Source organism: Pagrus major, chromosome 23, assembly GCF_040436345.1.
Source record: "Pagrus major chromosome 23, Pma_NU_1.0".
NCBI classification, from domain to species: Eukaryota; Metazoa; Chordata; class Actinopteri; order Spariformes; family Sparidae; genus Pagrus; species Pagrus major.
Window position 1 is genome coordinate 18,276,248 of NC_133237.1, and position 18,433 is coordinate 18,294,680.

The window sequence follows — 18,433 nt, forward strand, 5'->3', positions numbered from 1 at the left end:
CCACAGCTGCTTTCTGGTATATTTCTTGTTATAAATTTCCCTCCAGGGCGATCGATAAAGTTTCATCTCATCATATCTTAATACTCTTTAATGCGAGTAATTATGAAGTTTAATTAATCACACTTTGGGCTGTAGTGACGTTAATAGTTCAGTGACAGTGCAGTTAAATTAAGATCTGTGTTTCTCTTCTGTGTCCAAAACCAAAACAATCCCAGCATGGCCGCGCGCTCATTGGACGCCCGTACACGTCACATTCGAACCCGGAAGTGCGGTGACAGCTCTTGTCAAAAAAAATCCCTCATCTCTTTCTTGCAACAGCGAAACAAAGGTGAGTTTAAAGCTATAATAACCGGTTCATCCTACAGTTATCGCCTGTACTTTATTATATTGTCCCAGTATAATGTACGTCTGGGCTTCTTTTAACGCTGGAAGCACTTTTAGAGGGGGGATATTAGCCCCTAGCCGGCTAATGTTAGCAGTCCTGTAGCGGCTCAGGTTTGTTTTTCGAGGTGTCGAGCTGGCGGGGAGGACTTTTCTGCTGCTTTTTGTCATTTTCTGTGTCACACCGCGGTCTGTCGACTGGTTGTATCTCCATGAAAAATATTTGAGAAGAGAGAGGGACATGCAAAATAATGAGCTTACTATAAAGAACGCACGGGATGCCGTATCCTCCGACTCAGCCTGACTATCCTGCCAAATAGTGAGCAAAGCTCCCCCCCCCTCTGTTGCATCTCCATGCGCAGTGCAGGACAGCTGCAGGTTGCAACCAGCGGAGCACAGCGAGGGAAGAGTCCAGCAGAGACTCTGCAATGCAGAGTGAGGTCCTAACTTACCTCTGCAAGATGCATGAAAATATAATAGTCGAGGTAAAAGAAGTTTTAAACAACAGAGAAGAAAAGAAACAAGAAGAAGAAACAAGTGAAAGAACATTTAAGTCATCAAAAAAATTAAGGCTAGGAAGAGTACAGCATCACTTTTCACAGAGCAAGTTAATCAATAATACCATGGGGGAAAAAATTACATTGAAGGCATAAATATATATATTTTTTATTAAAAGACGAATATAACAAAGCCATACAATGACACATTGACGACTTTCCTCTAGAGTAAACTTTTTTTGCCCCGAAACATAGCTTGTTTGTCATCTTGTACTAGGAGAGAAGTACTGCAGAAAATAAGTATTGAAATCGTTTCAAATATTCATATTCATATTCATATTCATATTTTTGACGACAGTTGACAGTGCATTCACATTGAATGAATAAATAATGATTTAAACTAGTAGTGGAAACAAAACAAATGACTAAATCAGAAAACAAATCAATCCACAAATAGAGGCTGGTAACAGGACAAGAAATGTCTTGAACTAGAAACTACAAATAAGCCAACAATCAATGGGTGGAATAAGTCCCTAAATATAACAATGTTTCATGAAACAAGTAATTTGAAAGGTGAAACTAATCTCATTACTTATTTGTTGATGAGTAATAAAGAAGCAGGATAGTTGGTGGAACAGTTTAATGCTTACTTGAGGCGGTAAGAAGTCAGTCGCTTTGTCCCACAGCATTTCTGCTCAGCTGTGCTGTAAGCATGTGCAGGGAGGTGTGTGGGAGTTCAGAAACACTCTGAATGGAAGCCTTGTTTGATTCATAACAGTCAATGGTGAAAATATTTGAATCCCGAAGATAACTCGGCTGGCTTGCTAAGCATTCTTCTCATTTTACTACTCTCCCATATGTTGCACAGATTCTTTCCGCAGCTGCTGGTAAAGAGGGATTCTTGATTCTTAACTTGATAGAAAGTTTGTGAGAATATTCAAGTTTTATTGAGCTGCAGCTCCATCTGCAGTGTAAAATACCGTCCTTACTTCTCAGGCCGTTGCGCTCTTTATTCTTGCTGATTTATTTTAGTTCTTCATACAAACAGTTTTGTGCTTCAACTTTGTCATCACTCACTGTCATCACTCACTTATGTCATAATAGCCTATAGTCCAACAAAATCAGTCTGCACTCAGCACTGTGAAGGATTGAGCGGTGAGATGCAGTTGTGTTCACCTTCACACATAGCATTCGGTGATCATAACAAATAAATCTATACTGATGTTGAAAATCAGAAAAAAGACTACAACACAGTAAAATACAAGAGGCCTTATTCACAGCAGCCATGACATGGAATAGGGGGAAAACCACAGGAGTAATTGATAATATTAACGAGGACTGCACTTGATTTCCTAGTTTCAGGGTCTTCCTGCTGTGCAGGCTGACTCACTGATACCCCTTTCCACAAACATGGAACCAGTTCTGTTCCAGTTTGCACACTTAATTTTGAACCATTCACTGCTTTTTGACAAAAAATAAATTTGTTCAGAACTTCCAAAAGTTGTCTCCCTACTGGAACCAAAAAATAGCAGGTTTTCCTCGACCTGACGTGTGAACTGAAGTGGGTGTGCCATATTATACAGGTCATTGTGCATTTGTGCAACGCCCTCCGTTGATGACGCATCCTTGATCATAATGATTCTGCTAAAAACTAGTAGGAACGTGGGCTGGTCTTTACATAACACCAAGATTTCATGAATTTGACTAGAAACAAACCAGAGCTAATTTGATGGAAAATAGGCTGGATAGACTTTGAGCCATCGTTAAAAATATTAATTACACCTGTGCCTTTTTCTGCTGTGACAAGTCAGAGTGTCGGCTGTGAAAACGGCCCATACAGAACACGAAAGTCATATAAATAGCACATATACAGACATGTAGTAACCTACAGTATATCATTATCTTGCACTTGATTATTAAATAGGAACTACTGTATATGCGTCTATGTATTTAAGTGTATATGTTTTCTTTTCAATACAGCTGATTGTCTTTTTATTATGAGCAGTCCCAGGTCCCAACTGAGCCGTAGTCTAGTATTTTTATCTCTGCAAGAAAATGTTTTTCAAAAGCCATCTCAAAGCCATAAAAAAATAATTCAGCCGCAGCATGTCAAGCATTGCATTTTAATAATTATTACCAGAATTTATTATTCCATTTAGTTTTCCTCCTGGGCTATTTGGTTTCTAAAGAACAAGTGACTTGGTTTTAGAATAGCTCAAACGATTCTCAGCTTGTGGTGGAATACATCAAATAAATTCTTATTCTGAGGGAGACACTGTGCTCCTTATGTGAAATATCCAGTGGACATCTGGCAGTTGAGAGTTGGTGGCAAAATTGCATTGCATTCACAAACCCTGATTGGTTAAATTAATAAACACAAATGATGTTTTCTGGAAAGGGAAAACCTATTTGGGCGAAAGACCGAAATAAATTCTATATAAGAGGAACACAGATATGCTTCCTGTTAACAAGATCAGTTTGGAGGGGACAGACCAGATGCTCAGTTTCATATTGCTGAGCTGTACGCATCAAAAACAGTTATTAGACAGGTGGCCTTTCCTTAGACTTCCACCTGGCAGCTGGCAGACAGACACACTTTTCCTTTTGTTTATAGGAGTGTGTGTGTTTGCGTTTGTGTGTGTGTAGAGTGGAATGAGACCACTTGTCTTGATTTAGAAGTGCTTTTCTCGCCTGGCTGCTTGTATTCTTCTTAAACACTAGTCAGATTTAAAGTCTCACACTGATGTGTGTCGAGCTCTCCCTCTAGTCGACTGTGTCCGTTCAGCTCGGTGCTGTATATTAAACTATTCAACCACTCTGTCAGATGTTCTTTACACACAAGTGCCCAGCTGCCCAGAGCCCCCCTCTTCATACACTACAAGATGCAGCTATTTGGTTTATTTACGAGAGGTGCTTCTGTAACTGCTGGGAATAGGCCAAGAGCCAATCGAAACACACGGTGGAGACCAAACTAATAGAATCTGACAGGAATGGAGTCATAGAGGCCGCTCAGGCATCGTAAAGCTGTCGCCGTTTAAGCCCCTAAATTTGTCGCTATTACCTGCTTGCCTCTCCCTTTACATGGCCAAAGAGTTGTGGGGAAAAAGTGCAGCCAGGCAGGCTCCTGAGTTGGAGCAGGTGTTGTTACTCATCTTTCCCTATTTCAACAGCCTCATGTGAGTTTGTTGGTGTGTACATACTCACACACATGCCCCTGCATTTACATAATGCATTGACAGTGAATTAGAGTACAGAATGTATGGATAAATTATAGACCATCTGCTTTAGTGGTATCAAGTTAACAGTTCGTCTCTGCTCCGCACCACTTCTCAGGGTGACCCTGCTGCACCTAGCTTGCCATCAGGTACGCACATATATATTGTACTGATATATATATGTTGTACTGATAATTTATCAGACTGATACATATTGCGCATTAGTGTTGTCAAAAGTATAGAAATATCGATACATATCGATACTGAACATTTTAAATGGTTTCAGTACTCATTTTTCACAGCATTGATACTCCAGTACTAGCTCCAGAAGTAAATGTACTTAGATGTTGTTGTTCTTCACACACAAGCACATTTTATGTGGTGGCCCTCAATGTGTCGGCAATTTTTCTCTGTGGCATGGAATATGGTATTGAATATCGATGTTTTTCAAGATATTGTATCGAAGTTAGAAATTCCAATATCGTGACAACAATATTGCACATATATTGGGATAATTGATTTATATTATCTGCTTTTTATCAGCTACAATCAATTATAGCCAAGAAATAGCGTCGATAATAAGAAGTCAAATTGCTTTCATTATTTCACGAGGGCAGCATTGAGACACTCATACAGTAGGTGGCAGTATGCGCCAAGTTTGTGATCTGGAATAAAGCGCAGAGAAGAAGTTGTTGCTCTCATTACGTCAAAATGCTGCACCTGGGTAAAGCCACGCAAGGTAGACTAGCGTGCCAAACATGTCGCCAAGGTGAGAGCTTTTTCCAGTTTCAGAGGAAAACAACACAATTTGTAATTTGCAACACATGTTTCACAAGGGTTCAGAGAGGACGGAAAAGACAACAAGTTTTAACATAATGTTATTAGAGCTGCATTTTCGTCTTTGCTTACTACACCCTAGCCTTTCTTACCCTCAGGTGTGCAAAAACTACAGTTTATTAACTTCTTTTTAGAGCAAAACAATGTGAAATTATCCATTATCTCGTCGGTATTTGCCAGTTCAGCTGAAAGAAATCCATATCAATGTCGAGTCCCTTTGAGCCATGTTCTTTATCTGTTTACTCTGACATTCAGATTCCCATCCATTCTTTTATTGTTCTCTGTAGAGGAAATTTGTTTTCACAGTCCGTACACAGAAAAGACATCCAGAACAAGGTATATACAAAAGACAAACTGGATCATTACAAACAACACAAGCCTTCTACAGCGTGCCCATCTTAGAACACAAAAGTCCTTGGTAAATGCTACAGCAGTTTGTGCATCAAATACTAGTTAGTCAGAAGAAAGTCACTGAAAATCATCATTCAAATCTATTGTAGACTCTCTAATGAATGGAGGTCAACTGATTATTTTCCTCACAAATAATGAGCTTGATTATATGAGTATATGTAAATTTCCCTAGACTTGTATTTGTCACTCTGGCCAGTCTGTTTCCTGAGCTGTGCTGATGGATCTGATCCAGAAAGTGTTGGCTGATGGCATCACAGCCTCCAGCTTTGCCATTTCAGTTTTTGGCTTCGTGAGGGACTTTTACAAGTTCACAAATCGGACCAGATAGGGAAAAAAATGTATGTGCGACTTTTGTTTTAAGCTGATTTGCACTTTAAGGGTCAAATCTCAAATTAGCATATGTCATATGTGAACTACTCATTCTACTGACACCCACTGTCAGCTTAATGCTTATTTAATTGGCTTGAAAACATGAGTAGTCAAGTTCTTAAGTGCTGACAGTTTGTGATGTAAAATGTGATTTTTAACTGCAGCTAATGTGGGCTGAATGTATTCTGAGTGCAGAAATATGGAGGAAAGTGATCTGCATATTGTATTACAGTGTGGTGAGAATGTTGCTAAGCACTGATTTTTCATCCTCTAATGCTCCTTCCAAGAATCAGCCTGTGTGCCGGCCTACTAAGACATAATTGATATAGGCAGAGGCCCACTCAAAAATGTCTCTTATTGGGCCTTTTATAAATGCAGCATGAGAAGAAGCTCATTTCTCACATTGCGGATCGCTTGTGAGGGAAGGCAACAAGTATTGAATTAGTTTGCATGAGAGGAGGGAAATTGAAATATGGATTGGGGTCGCAAATGCCTGCCAGTGCTATTGGCTGTTTCGGATATGGAGGATGAAATGTATTTTCTGTGTGTATGTGTGTGTCAGCGTGTGACTGATGCAGACAGTGCCGGCATTGAATGGTTTTCCACCTTTCCTATTTTCCAATAACAACTTGGGAGCAGGAGTGACACAGATGAAGTGAATGTTTTAAGAGGGAAAGTAATCTTAAAGACAAGCCAAGCCATTCCTCACTCTAATACGCAGCCTCATCTTCTGCTTCTCCTACATCACTTCTTCTGTCATGGAGCCAGACACGAGCCAGCTCTCTTCTCGCCATCTGCCATTTAGATGTATTTAAATCATGCATGCATGCTGAGTTTGGACCTGCGATTTGAACTGGTCAGGTCCCCGGTCTATGCCAGACTGCTCAGCGCAACTCGTGACCCAGGGAAGCCATCTGAATATGAATTAATGACAACACAGTTGGTTAAAAGTGTCACTGCCCAAAAGTCAGATCCAATTTTGCTGATATTATCTGGCATTTGAGCGTGGAAAACGGTGACCCGTCCTAATGGTTTGATTACCAGTTCCAGCTCTGTCATGGCTGAATTATTATTTGATTTGGCATTTGAAAAGGATATCATTTTTTGGTAAAATGTTGAAGGCAGAAGGAATAATGTATCATACCCAAAAGTCAAGAGAGGCCCAGTCCGACAAGTGTTGAGGGCGTTATGAAACATTAATTTGAAACATTTCCTTTGATTTTTGTGTAATATTTTTTGCAAACAGTGTGGCCTCCCGAAATGTTCCATTTTATGTCATAATAACAATAATAGAGACTAAGCGACTAGTGAATTTATAGACTGATCTTTAATAAATGAATTTAGTTGAATGTATTTAGTTACCGTCACTTAGGTCAATTTATCAAAGTGAAAATGCCTAAAGTAAATTGTTTTCAGTTTTTCATGTGTCATGTTTTTCATTTGCTGTTTTTCTTTTAGTCTTTAATAATGATAAATTGAATGTTTGGGGATTTTGGACCTTTCAAAAAACTCATTTTGAATATGTTAGCTTGGGCTGTTGTGACTTGTGATGAGCAATTTTTACTATTTTCTACAATTTTTTTTATATTTCTTTGAGCAAATGTTTTGAGTAATCGGCAGATGATTTAAAAATGAGGATAATTGTTTGCTGCATCTTTATAATTTTAGTCAAGGTAATGGTGCGTTTCATTTACATAGAACTTCTGGAGAAACATCAGATGATTTGTCACTTCGAGTCACATCAGATAGTTAAAAAAAAACAATGTCTTTTGTTTTTATTGCTTTGATTAAGAGATCCTAAGTGGCAAAGAAATGAAATGCAGCTCAGACTGCTCTCATGGGCCTGAATATTCAGCTTTTTAAATATTGGTTTGTTAGGTAGGTTGTTGGTTTATAATTTTGACATTCTGCTATGTGTAGGTTTTGACTGTGGACTATCAATAAAGGCGAACTGCAAAATCCAAGAGGTGAGTTGTGTTTTTTTCAGCGACTTTATGAAACATTGTAATAGTTCTGACGAAGAAAGTCCACAGAGCAGACAAATGAGAGAGAAAGAGAAAGACATGGGGCATGGCAAGCCGGTCGATGTGTGTGCAATAAAGAGACCAGAGGTGGAAAGAGAGCTGATAGGAAAAGCAAGTTGAGTATATCGCAGTATTTTGTGAGCAACACTAAAAACTTCTCAGCTGAGAAGCTATGAGTATTCACTGTTGAGTATTCACTACTCCGTAGCCCAAAAAATGATATTCGGAACAGCCATACTGAAACCAGGTCAAAAGAAAGAACAAACAATTTAAAGAACAGTGACATGTCTCTGAAAATACTGCTACGTACCTGCGATCTTCATTTGGAGCAGAAAAAAAGCTCCTTTGTTAGATTTGAATATCTGACAGATATTTGAAGAGCTACAGTAAAAGGCATTGCTTTTGATTCATGTTACCAATGTATGAAACTTCTCTGAAGAAGGACCTTGACCCAAACCAATTGAAATAAAGCAATGAGAAGCCACTTGTGAAGGATTTGAACTGTCTAAGATGATCAAGTTCACAGGTAAGGACCACTCCAACAGAAAACACTCCTGAGAGTGGGAAAGGAGTTGCGTGGGGGACTTGAAAAGTGGAAAAGAAAGAGGACAAGGGGAGGCGGGGGGAGTGTAAGAATTGTGGCTGTGAAATCAATAGTTCATACTGTTCTGAAATTGAAGGTTTTTTTTTTTTTTGTCAGAAACCGTGTGTAGAAGGTGGAATATGAAATAGCTGTGGTAGAGGCCCCTGATGTAAGCAGCAGTATTGATTTCCAGAGACGTGGTGCAATTATGGTGCCAGAGGTTTTGTCTGTGCCCTTTAAAGGACCAGACTGACTCTGGTGGGGCAAAATTTTGGGCATCGCCTGACTTTGTCTCATTTCTTCCTCCCATGGTGGCCGGCTGTTTCTGTTACCAAAGCCACGGAGAGAAAGTCAAGGAAATAGAGTCTGCTGTTTCTACAGTTTCCAGAGACTCTCTGAGGACACACAGCTGCATGATGGGAGATTTCCCCTGTTGGCAGTTCCCGTTAAGAGATTCACTGGCATTACAACATAAAGAGAAAATAATCCTCCCTCTATGTGTGGAAGTGTCTGTCCGCATGTGTGTCTGTTGGCAAGTGGCTCAGAGAGAGTCTGACTGAGTGGACTGACAGAATCAGTGTCTTGAGTACAAGGCAGCCCGGCTGTATGTGTGGTTGTGTTTTGTTCCTGAACCAGGGCGGGGGTAGCATGAGGCACGGCTGCAGCTTGCGTTGAGGTGTATTCACACATATCCCCTACAGTTTAGCAGTTATTGCGAAGCAGAGAAATTGCAGCTGTTTTAAAGCTTTTATTGCTGGAGGATTTGCAGCGTAAAATGGTCTGTAATTCCAATCCTGTGCTCCCGCTGTGCTGTCCCTGCTGCTGACGCTGCTTCATACTGCCCTAGTCTGGCTTCATAAGGAAAAGCGACAGGAGGGTATCAGCTCCCGGAACAATATAGGACATTTCCCCCCACTCCACTCTTGAGATTTAAAAAAAAAGAAAAGTTTTCTGGCAGTGGAAAGAAGGCTTTGCTTCTTACTCGGTCTCTCTTCCCCTTTGCTTCCTCTACAGTCACCATGTGTCCCATCTCTTCTTCCCCTCAACTCTCGTTCTCTCTCCAAGTAACGGGAGTCTCATGCAATATGCTGTGATTCCCCACTTGAGTGTTAATGAGGCCAATGAATATTCATGAAGAGGAGGCTGACATCGCTGTGTGGCGATTGTGCAGAGGATGTTTATGTGCACAGGCGCTGTGGTGGCCACATTTCTGAGGGATCTGTTGTGCAGTGGGTAGACATCAGGGGACTCTCGCTCCTCTGCTAATGATGCAAATGTGCGATCCACAGTGTTGTTTTGGTCGGTGATTGTGGATGACCCCTTCCCAAGGCCCTTCTTCTCTCCCTGGTGGCTGCTGGCAGAGCTTAAGTTTAGCCTCCAGCTGCTGGTGGAGGACAGCCAGGGAGCACGAGACTGAGAAGAGGAGCTACCTCTTAGTCCGCTGCCTACATTCCTCCTCCTCCACCTCCTCTTCCTCCCTGTGCTTCTGGCTGAAGTGACAAACAGATGCCATGGGCCACATCTTTGGGGATCATCTCCATCCTTTTAATATACCTCTCTATTTCTCGCTACGTCTCTTCATCTTTTAATTTTCTGTGTCTATGCATATTCTGTCTTGGAACATATTGTGCTGTGATGTCGACAGCCGTCATATCTACGTTTTGAAGGACATATGAGAAAGCATGCGGCCCATTTTAGCAGCAAAAGGCTGCGTGATGCGTGCTCGTCATGTCTCATGCGTTGCCGTTTCCTCCTGTGCTCTTTACAACCCCCCCGCCACACTTTTTCATTGTCAGCTTTGTTCTGCTCTTCAGATTCCCTTCCAGCAGTCCCCATAGTAATCTCTCACGTTCTCTCTCCTCTCTTTCCACTTTGCTCGGCAGCCTCTCATTTGCATTTTCTCACTGGCGTCATCCCAGTCTTCCTCCTCTCTCCCTACTGTCTTCAGCCTGCAGCTTTTCACTGCTCCCCTCTCCCCGTCTCTATTTGCAATTACTCCTTTTTTTCCTCTCAGCCCCCCTTTTCCTCCCCTTCTCCGCTGTAAGATATCCGACCCCGGCACAACTCCTATAGTTCTGTTAAACATCTGGGAAGTCTTTGATCTCCCACCAGCCATTTTCAACATAAGGTAATGTATTTTTGTCTGCGGCACAAGGTAGAAATGTGTGTTTGTCTGTCTGTCTCATGCTGTTTGTACTCTTTAACCTTTAATTTGGGAAAGGTGAGTGTGCCGGTGCTGAGGAGGCACACAGATAGTCTGACTGGCTCCTTTTATGTCTACTGTTCGGTGACATAATAAAGGCCTTCCTGCTCCTTGGTGCTGTTGGCCTCCCTGTGTTCATGAAAGCGGTCACAGTGCCACTTAATGTTGTCAGTTCCAGTCTAGAAGGCGTCCATGCTGATTCTCATGAACACACACATCCTTCCTGCAGTTGGGGAGAGGGTGGAGGCCGGCCAATTTATCAGCGCTCTGACTGTAAGGCTACAGGGAGCCCTCCGTCTTCATCAGTTCATTCAGCAGATAGGCACACCCCAGTCACCGCTACTAGACTTACCTCATGTGTCTCCATTACACCTTAATAACAAAGCTGTGAGGTTGACTAGGATTGGCGCTCCATGTTATGCCATGTTAAGAAACGGGTCAGCTCAAATCACAGTTGGAACAGGTTAAAAGTGTTTATTACTCCCCAAAATGAGAAAGCTCTCAGATTTATTTCACGTTAAAGTGTTTCCCACACGTTGGCAATCTGTTAATGAAGTTTTGGCAGATTATTATTAAAGTAGTCATTTTATTATAAGATAATGAGAAGAACATTAGCTTAAGTGTGACTGCAATATTAGCTGACTGTTATGCTCCAATTTGAATATTGCAAGTGAGAACCAAATATACAGTGAATAACAAATAGATTAACTTGTGAACATCTTGTACAGGCTGCATTTAGTTTAGTTTGATAGTTCCTCTTTGTTTTACTTTTATTTTAGTGCATGTGACACAGGGAAACAGACCAACATGGCTTTGGGCTTTTTCAGTGGTGTAACTGGAAGGAAGGTTTGTCAAGAAATAGTTAATAAGATTGTGATTTTTATTGCGACTTCAATATCTGCTGCCTTCCCTTCGACACACAACCCGACACAGTAGCCTTCAGTGTTGATAGCTTTTCCTCAAAGCATTCAGGTCAGCCCTCTGTTTTATTTTCATTATTCATTCATCTTTAGATGATTTTTTAAATAAAACTTCAGAAAACAGAGCAAAACAGCCATCTTAATTTCTTAAAGCCTGAAGTGATATTTCAAATGTCCTGTTTTGTCCCACCAACAGTCCAAAACCTTGCAATATTCAGACATAAAACAAAGGAAATTAGCAAATTTGAAAAGCTGGTAATTTGGGGTAATTTTGCGTGAAAACTGATGACTTAATCAATTATTTGCCCCTCAAATTAGCTGGTGAATTACTCTCTGTAATAATTTTAGCTTTTTCAAGTGTTCAACAGTATCTTGTCTTTGCGTTTGTAAAATGCTTTCGCCAATCAAACATGAAGTCGGAGCTTCTCAGAACTCAACATTAGTTGCAAATGAAAATTTAATAAAATCACATGCAAGTCAGATCATGCTCAAATCTGCCTGTATTTATTACTGTCACTGGACTGGACAAGGTTATGGCCTATGGTAAGCTTAATAAGCTGTAATGCTGTTTGAACCTTGGGTGCATACACCCTGCTGTTTGTGTCCTGTCATGTGATATCTCAGGGCCGTTCGGCAGCAGTGAAGGATGCTCGTCTTCTTTCCATCCTCCTCCTCCGTCTCTCTCCCCCCCGTCCTTGGCCTGTGTGGCCCCTCGCTTTCCTTGGCCCATTGCTGATCAAAGCCCCTTTGAGGGGGCTGAGCGGGTCCGGGGCTGATACTGATTTGATGATATGTGTCTTCAGAATCTTCGCTTCTTGTGTGATGAGACGGCGTGTGACAGGCAGTGTCGGCCCCATCAGCTCACATTAAGCCCCGACGCTGTGCTGCCACCACCGCTGCTGTTTTTATCCTTTAATGTTACACCTTCCTCACCAGCCGAATCAATTATCAGTGATTATGTTAGTGTCAAAGTCTTTAGCGCTGGGCTGAGCCCCACTGCTGCCTCCTCCTGCTCTCCGTCGCTGTGTGGCCCAGAGGCCCAACAGAAGCCACACTACGCTGATCCCCAGTCAGAGCACCGCTGCTGCAGAGGGACGGCTTTACAGACAGCTCTAAGTTTAACCTTCCTCCTCAACAGCGCTTTGACAACGCAAGGAGAGTTTATTATGCCTGACAAAACTCCCCCATGTAAGATCTCCTCAGTGAGAAAGCTGCATAGCGATTAGCCCTATCATGTTCAATTGTGGATGTAGCTGTCAGAGCTGGTCTTGTTTTGTCCTTGAATTGAACATGATTGTACACCGCTTGAGAAGACCATGTTGTATAAGTAATAAGAGAGCTTTTGGCTGCACCACACTTGTGTTAGCTGCTGAAAAGAGAATTTTCTATGCAAAATTTCTCCTCCACACTTTCCCATGTATCCCATCTCATTCCTTAGAAGCACACACTTGGCCTTGGATTTACTAGCGCTGCACTGTGTATATATATGTGTGTGTGTGTGTATGTGTGGATTATTGCCACTGCAACACACAGGGCAGTCAGGCGGCTCGTTAAAAACCCCTCTCGGCTGCAAGGTCACGGCTCTGGCTTTTCCACCTCTGTGAGTGTCAGTGCTCCATCACACACGTGTACACACTTTCATTGAAGCTGCACATTGAGGTTATGACACTCTTTGATGCACACACACTTTCACACGTGCACTAACGACTGTTTGCTTCACCTGTCTTTTAAAATACATGTGTCAATATCAGCTGCTCCGTCATGTTTCCTTTGCACCTCCTTTCTATTTTTGCACATAGATGCTCATGCTCCACATCCACAAATATCCAGATCTGCTCAACTGTAACCATTATTTTTCAATCCTGGTTTAATATTAGGTATCTATGGATAGAGTCTGATCCGATATTTACAGTGCCTATAGGAAGTATTCACCCCCTTGGATGTTTCCCTTTTATTAGTTTTTCCCTTTTATTGCTTTTATAAATGGAATCATGGTCAATATAATTCGGCTTGTTTGACAAAAAAATTACAAAAAAAACCTCTTTAATGTTAAAGTGAAAACAGATTTTTACAAAGTAATGTCAATTAATTAAAGATATATAATGTAATATAAGTCATTGCATATGTATTCACTTCCTTTAAAGCGACTAATCTAATTCAACAGAGGTCCAGCCAAATGGTCAGCCAACCCTACCATGCATATAAGTCATTTTTTAAAATCATTTTGTTGACATTTTACAGATCAAGATGATCCATAGCTAATTCACAATTTAAAAAATGATCATTATGACCAATGAATTCCAATCCTCCACCAAAGCCAGCTGTCTACCGGAGATGAAAGCTGCGGTGATGCTCATGTCTTCCTATTAGCAGAGCTCTCTGTGGAAATAAATCAAGGGTCAGGTTTGGAGTTGCCAGTTAGGATTAGAGTTTTTAAATTCAGCTGCTGTGCTTCTTTACTTGACAAGCCTCCGCTGTTGACAGGGGTTTGAGGCTTTTAAGATCTAATGTGTCCGCCTGCTATCTAAGATTGTTTCTTTGACTCGCTCTCCACCGTCCCTGCCTCTCTGTCTGCCCATCCTCTCCTTCTATATGTTATCCAGTGTTGAGTGGGGGTAAGGAAAGATAGTAATCTGTTGTAGCCTTGGCACTCTCTCGCACTCTGGTCTCATTGAAGAAGATTGATGGCCCTCTTTCTGGAATGGCTGTTGTTTTGGATGGAGAGAGAAAAAGATGGAGGCAGAGAAGTGGATTTAGAATGAAAAACTGAGCGGGGGAGGCGGAGGGGTGGGCAGGCGGTGCTGGGGGAAAAGAGAAATGGAGGTAGGGTGAATGATAGTTGTAAAAAGATGGAGAAATTGAAGAGGAAATGTCAGTGTGAAGGAGCTTGAGAGCTCATTAAATTTAGTTTGTATTTTATTGAGTGAGAGTCTGTATCCACCTGTGATTGGTTTCAGATTCACGCATAATTTTTTTTTCTTCTGATGCACGTACGGGTTATGGAATTGGCTGCAGTTAGTTTGCATGTCAGCAGGATTATATTTAAATGTCAGCCTTTCTCTCTGAATGCAAAGAAGGCAGGAACATGTTGTGATGGACCGATTTTGTAAGTGTGTCATGTTTCCGTTGCATTAGACCAGTGTAGCTGTTAAGCCTATAAGGTATCAGGTATTCTCTATTAGTAGTCAGTGCTGCATTGCTTGGAGGAATTAGCAGCCCTTCATTCCCCTTCATGATGGGTCTATTGCTCAGTCCCCGTGTGTGGGCGGCGCTGGGTTGATTGGCTGTGATGACAGTTATGCTCTTAATTGTGTCAGTTATTCTTCCTCTGTGGCTCTTTTGAATGTAGTGAAGCGCTTGATGTAACCCCCCTGGCGTTTTGTTCCTTTCTACATATTGGTCTTTTTAAGTCTGTGCAGGTTTTAGGAGCGGTGAGACGGAGAGGAGCAAGCCTTTCTTCTTCCCTCTTAATTCTCCCCTCTTTTGAGAGAAGAATTGATTCTGACACCTTTTTTTTCTTCTTCGGGCTACCCCCATCTCTCCGTGTCCCTTTCTGCCCTCTGCTTAATTTGTCTTCTATCCCTTTAGTGTGTCTCCTTTTCTCCTTCCTGTTCCTTGACTATTGTTTGAGCTGCTGTTCCACTCCTTTCTCCCTGTCTTTCTTGCTCTATTTCATCAGCATGTTGTACATCGACCTATCTTTCATCCTGCCTCTTCCCCCTCTGTGTCTTGTCGGCTCTTCATTTTTCTGCTTTCTATTTTCCCTGTTCTCATATTTTTGTTTCCCACCTCCCTGTCTGGCAGCTCCATCCTCCTTTTCTTTTATTTCCAGACAGGCCGTGCTGTCTTATGATGCTCAGACATTGCTGAGGTCAACCAGTCAGGCCTTGGTGGCATGACTTGCTGGATTGTCTATTGTCATCCGTCCTTGTCTTAACTGACCACTTGAGACTGCCAGAGTCATGGGAGGGCAAACGACACAGGACAGAGTTGACAGGAAGGGCATCAAGGCCGATCTCATCCTGCTTATCCAAACTGTTGATGGGGTTGTTACAAGCTACAGGTTATACCTCATTTCCTGTGGTCACAACCCAGTATCACACTTCTGACCTGTGTGACTATTGGACACAGAGTATAGACTGCAAAATAATGATCATTTTTAGTTCCAAAACTGGGGCCACGACGAAGGAAGTAGACAATGTTAAAGTTGAGGATTATGTTGCTCCTGTGCTAATCGGTGTGTCACGATAACAAAGATATTTATCCACGAATATCTATCCAAGAAACAAGCTTTGAAGACAATGTAGACTTATCATCATCTTTTAAGCTGATACGAAGAATGTGTTAGCAACATTAGTATTAACTGGAGTTGAGCTTCTGTCCTCCCAGAGATTTTAAGTCCAAATCTCAATCCTTTTAGCTTTGATTTAGTCTCCATCATCCCCTGAGAGCAATATCTCTCCTTACAGGCTAAATATACCAGCTAAATATTCCAATATTTCACCTTCTATGAGTGAACTTTGTCGACATGACATATGTTGTTGGGAAGGTAGCTTGCAGTTGGTTTTAGAGCTTTTTTCACTTAAACAACTGCCTTCTACAGCTGAAAATGATGTTAGGAGAGTGAGCCAAGTAAAGTTGTTGGCCCTAAAATTAAAACAATAAGATGAAAGTCAAAAGCCCCACAGGCCTGAAGGGTTACTGCTGGCGACTGCTGAGAGAGTCTGCCTTAAAAGGAGGTCAGTTGATTCTAAAAAATGTGAAAGAAAGGATGAAAAGTAACAAATGACCATCGCAGATTCTCAGACTAACAGCTCAAAACACATTTTTAGAATAATGTATAACAGAGAAAAGTTTTGGATCTTTGGTTGATAAATCAATAAACAATTAATTGATTATAATTATGGTTGGCAATTAATTTTCTGTTGCTTGACTGATCAATAGACTAATTGTTTCACCACTACCCTCAACAAAAAACCCAAGGCAATTCAAATATAAGAAAGGATATCATATGAGGACGGAAATTAAATCAAAACTTTAAATTAAGAAGCCTTTTATAATAGTGGCTAAATCATTAGAAAAGGCTAATCATCGCCACAGGGTCTTCATCGGTGCGCCAGACAACAAACAACACGTGGCCTCAGCTGTGTAGTAACAACATGACGTGCTCTGTAATTTTTTCGTTATAGGCTTTGCGTTTTTTTCGCAGCCTTTTGTGGTATAATATTATATATATTCACCTGTTTTGCCTCTGTTTGGCTTTTGTTACTCTACAGGTGAGGCCACATCGTGTTGTTTGTCATTTGGAGCCCTGATGAAGACCTTGTGACGGAAACATGTTGGCTTTTGGCCCCTGTAGTAAAGCCCTTTTTAAAATGTTTCTTTCCTTGTTTCCAAGAGCTCCTGACAGTTTTTATTGACATTTTATTACACAGCGCAACCAGTCATCCTTTCTTAGCTCCATTGATGTCTTACTGCAACAAATAGAGGTAGCCATAAGTTAAAACTAGTAGGTTGCCAGATATTAATGCAGAGCAGCGGTGAGGCTGCTGTCATCTCAAATTATCCAGTTTTCTCTGTATTTAAAGTATAATAAGCTACATACTGCATTCTGTACAACAAAAAAAAATCAGACGCACTTTTTTATCAGACTGGGTTGTTTTAAACGGAGCCTATTGATCTGGTTTGCGTCTGTTTTGTTGTCAAGTTTGCATCTCTGCTTAGACAGTGACAGTGATCACGTATTCGTTTCAGGTGAGCTATTGATCAGAAGGTGCTGGGCCCATGCACACATCACAGAGCAGGGCTGCCTTTTTGACATTTATTTCAGGGTTCAATGTCTGTCTTTTGCATCTGATTGACATTTCCTGGGTATGTATGTGTAAACATGTGGATCTTAAGATATTTCTTTCATTCATGTAGATCATCTCCTCTCTCTCGGAGGTAAAAGCCCACAGGCAGTTTGGATACTGGTTGTGAATACAAAGAGCTCAAATGTATTGTAAGTAGCCTATTGTGTTTTTGTGTACAGTATATATAATGTGTAGTATTTCTTGGCCTAATGTAAGTTAGTGTTTTAGTTGGTGATAGAATTTATGTATCCTCTGAGGCAACTTGTGACTGACTTTCCTGTAGTTTCAAGTAAATCGTGCCTGTTTTAAAATGCAGCTTTATGAGCTGGTTATAAAAGAAAATTGACTCAAATCAGCCAGCTTCTTCCAGTTTAAATGTCTTAAATGTCAGGGATCTTTATGCATTGGCTCTGTTATGAGCCCAAAGAGCGTCACTGTGGCTGTTTAGACGTTTTGTTACAGTCCGCACACCTTCTCTAGGATAATGATTGGCTAAACACGACCAGCCGGCTCTGTGAAATCCTGTTCATCTGTGGTTGGCAGGCATGAGGAGTATGAGTAAGCGTCCTCGGTCATGTTTATTTAGGTAGAGGTGGTATTTGAGAGAGAATTAGACTTGGAGGATTTTAATGAGACTGCCAGAGCATACCTCTACGCTGGAGTTGAGTGCCACTGTGGGTCTGTACTGTCAGATGGTTTCACTGTTATTGGGGTCTCTGTGGGCCCTTTATTCATCAAATTAACATGCAGCGTATACATCTGAGTTATATCCATATTTATGGGTCGGTGTAAATATAACCCACAAAGTATTAAAAAGAGAATTAAGCCTGAATTAAGTCTTACTGCTATAAGCACCATCTTTTGATTTGTAGAAATGAGATTGAATTCCTTCATAGCTCAGTCTACACCTGTGGCTTAATTTGCTGTTTGGATACAGTCCAGATACAGTTTGTGTTTGGATTAGTGTTTTAATGCTGGGTGTAATTACGTAAGGAGTCCCTGTCCCACTTTGTTCCGCCTCGCTGTGTAAACCTCACCACAGTCTCTGTAAAACATGTGTCTTTGTAATATCTTGTCACACGGACACACGCGCAAACACACACACTGCATCTCAAAAAATGTTCTGCATTCAAGTCTCCTA

The 18,433-nt window shown here is 41.3% G+C and overlaps 1 long non-coding RNA gene across 1 annotated transcript in view; it reads left to right on the forward strand.

Moving 5' to 3' along the window:
• Positions 1 to 273: 273 nt before the first annotated feature.
• LOC141019681 (uncharacterized) overlaps positions 274 to 18,433 on the forward strand; it is a 43,878-nt gene continuing 25,718 nt past the window's right edge. Inside the window, exon 1 of the long non-coding RNA XR_012180788.1 lies at positions 274 to 328. This is a non-coding gene — a long non-coding RNA (uncharacterized lncRNA). The remainder of the gene's footprint in view (positions 329 to 18,433) is intronic.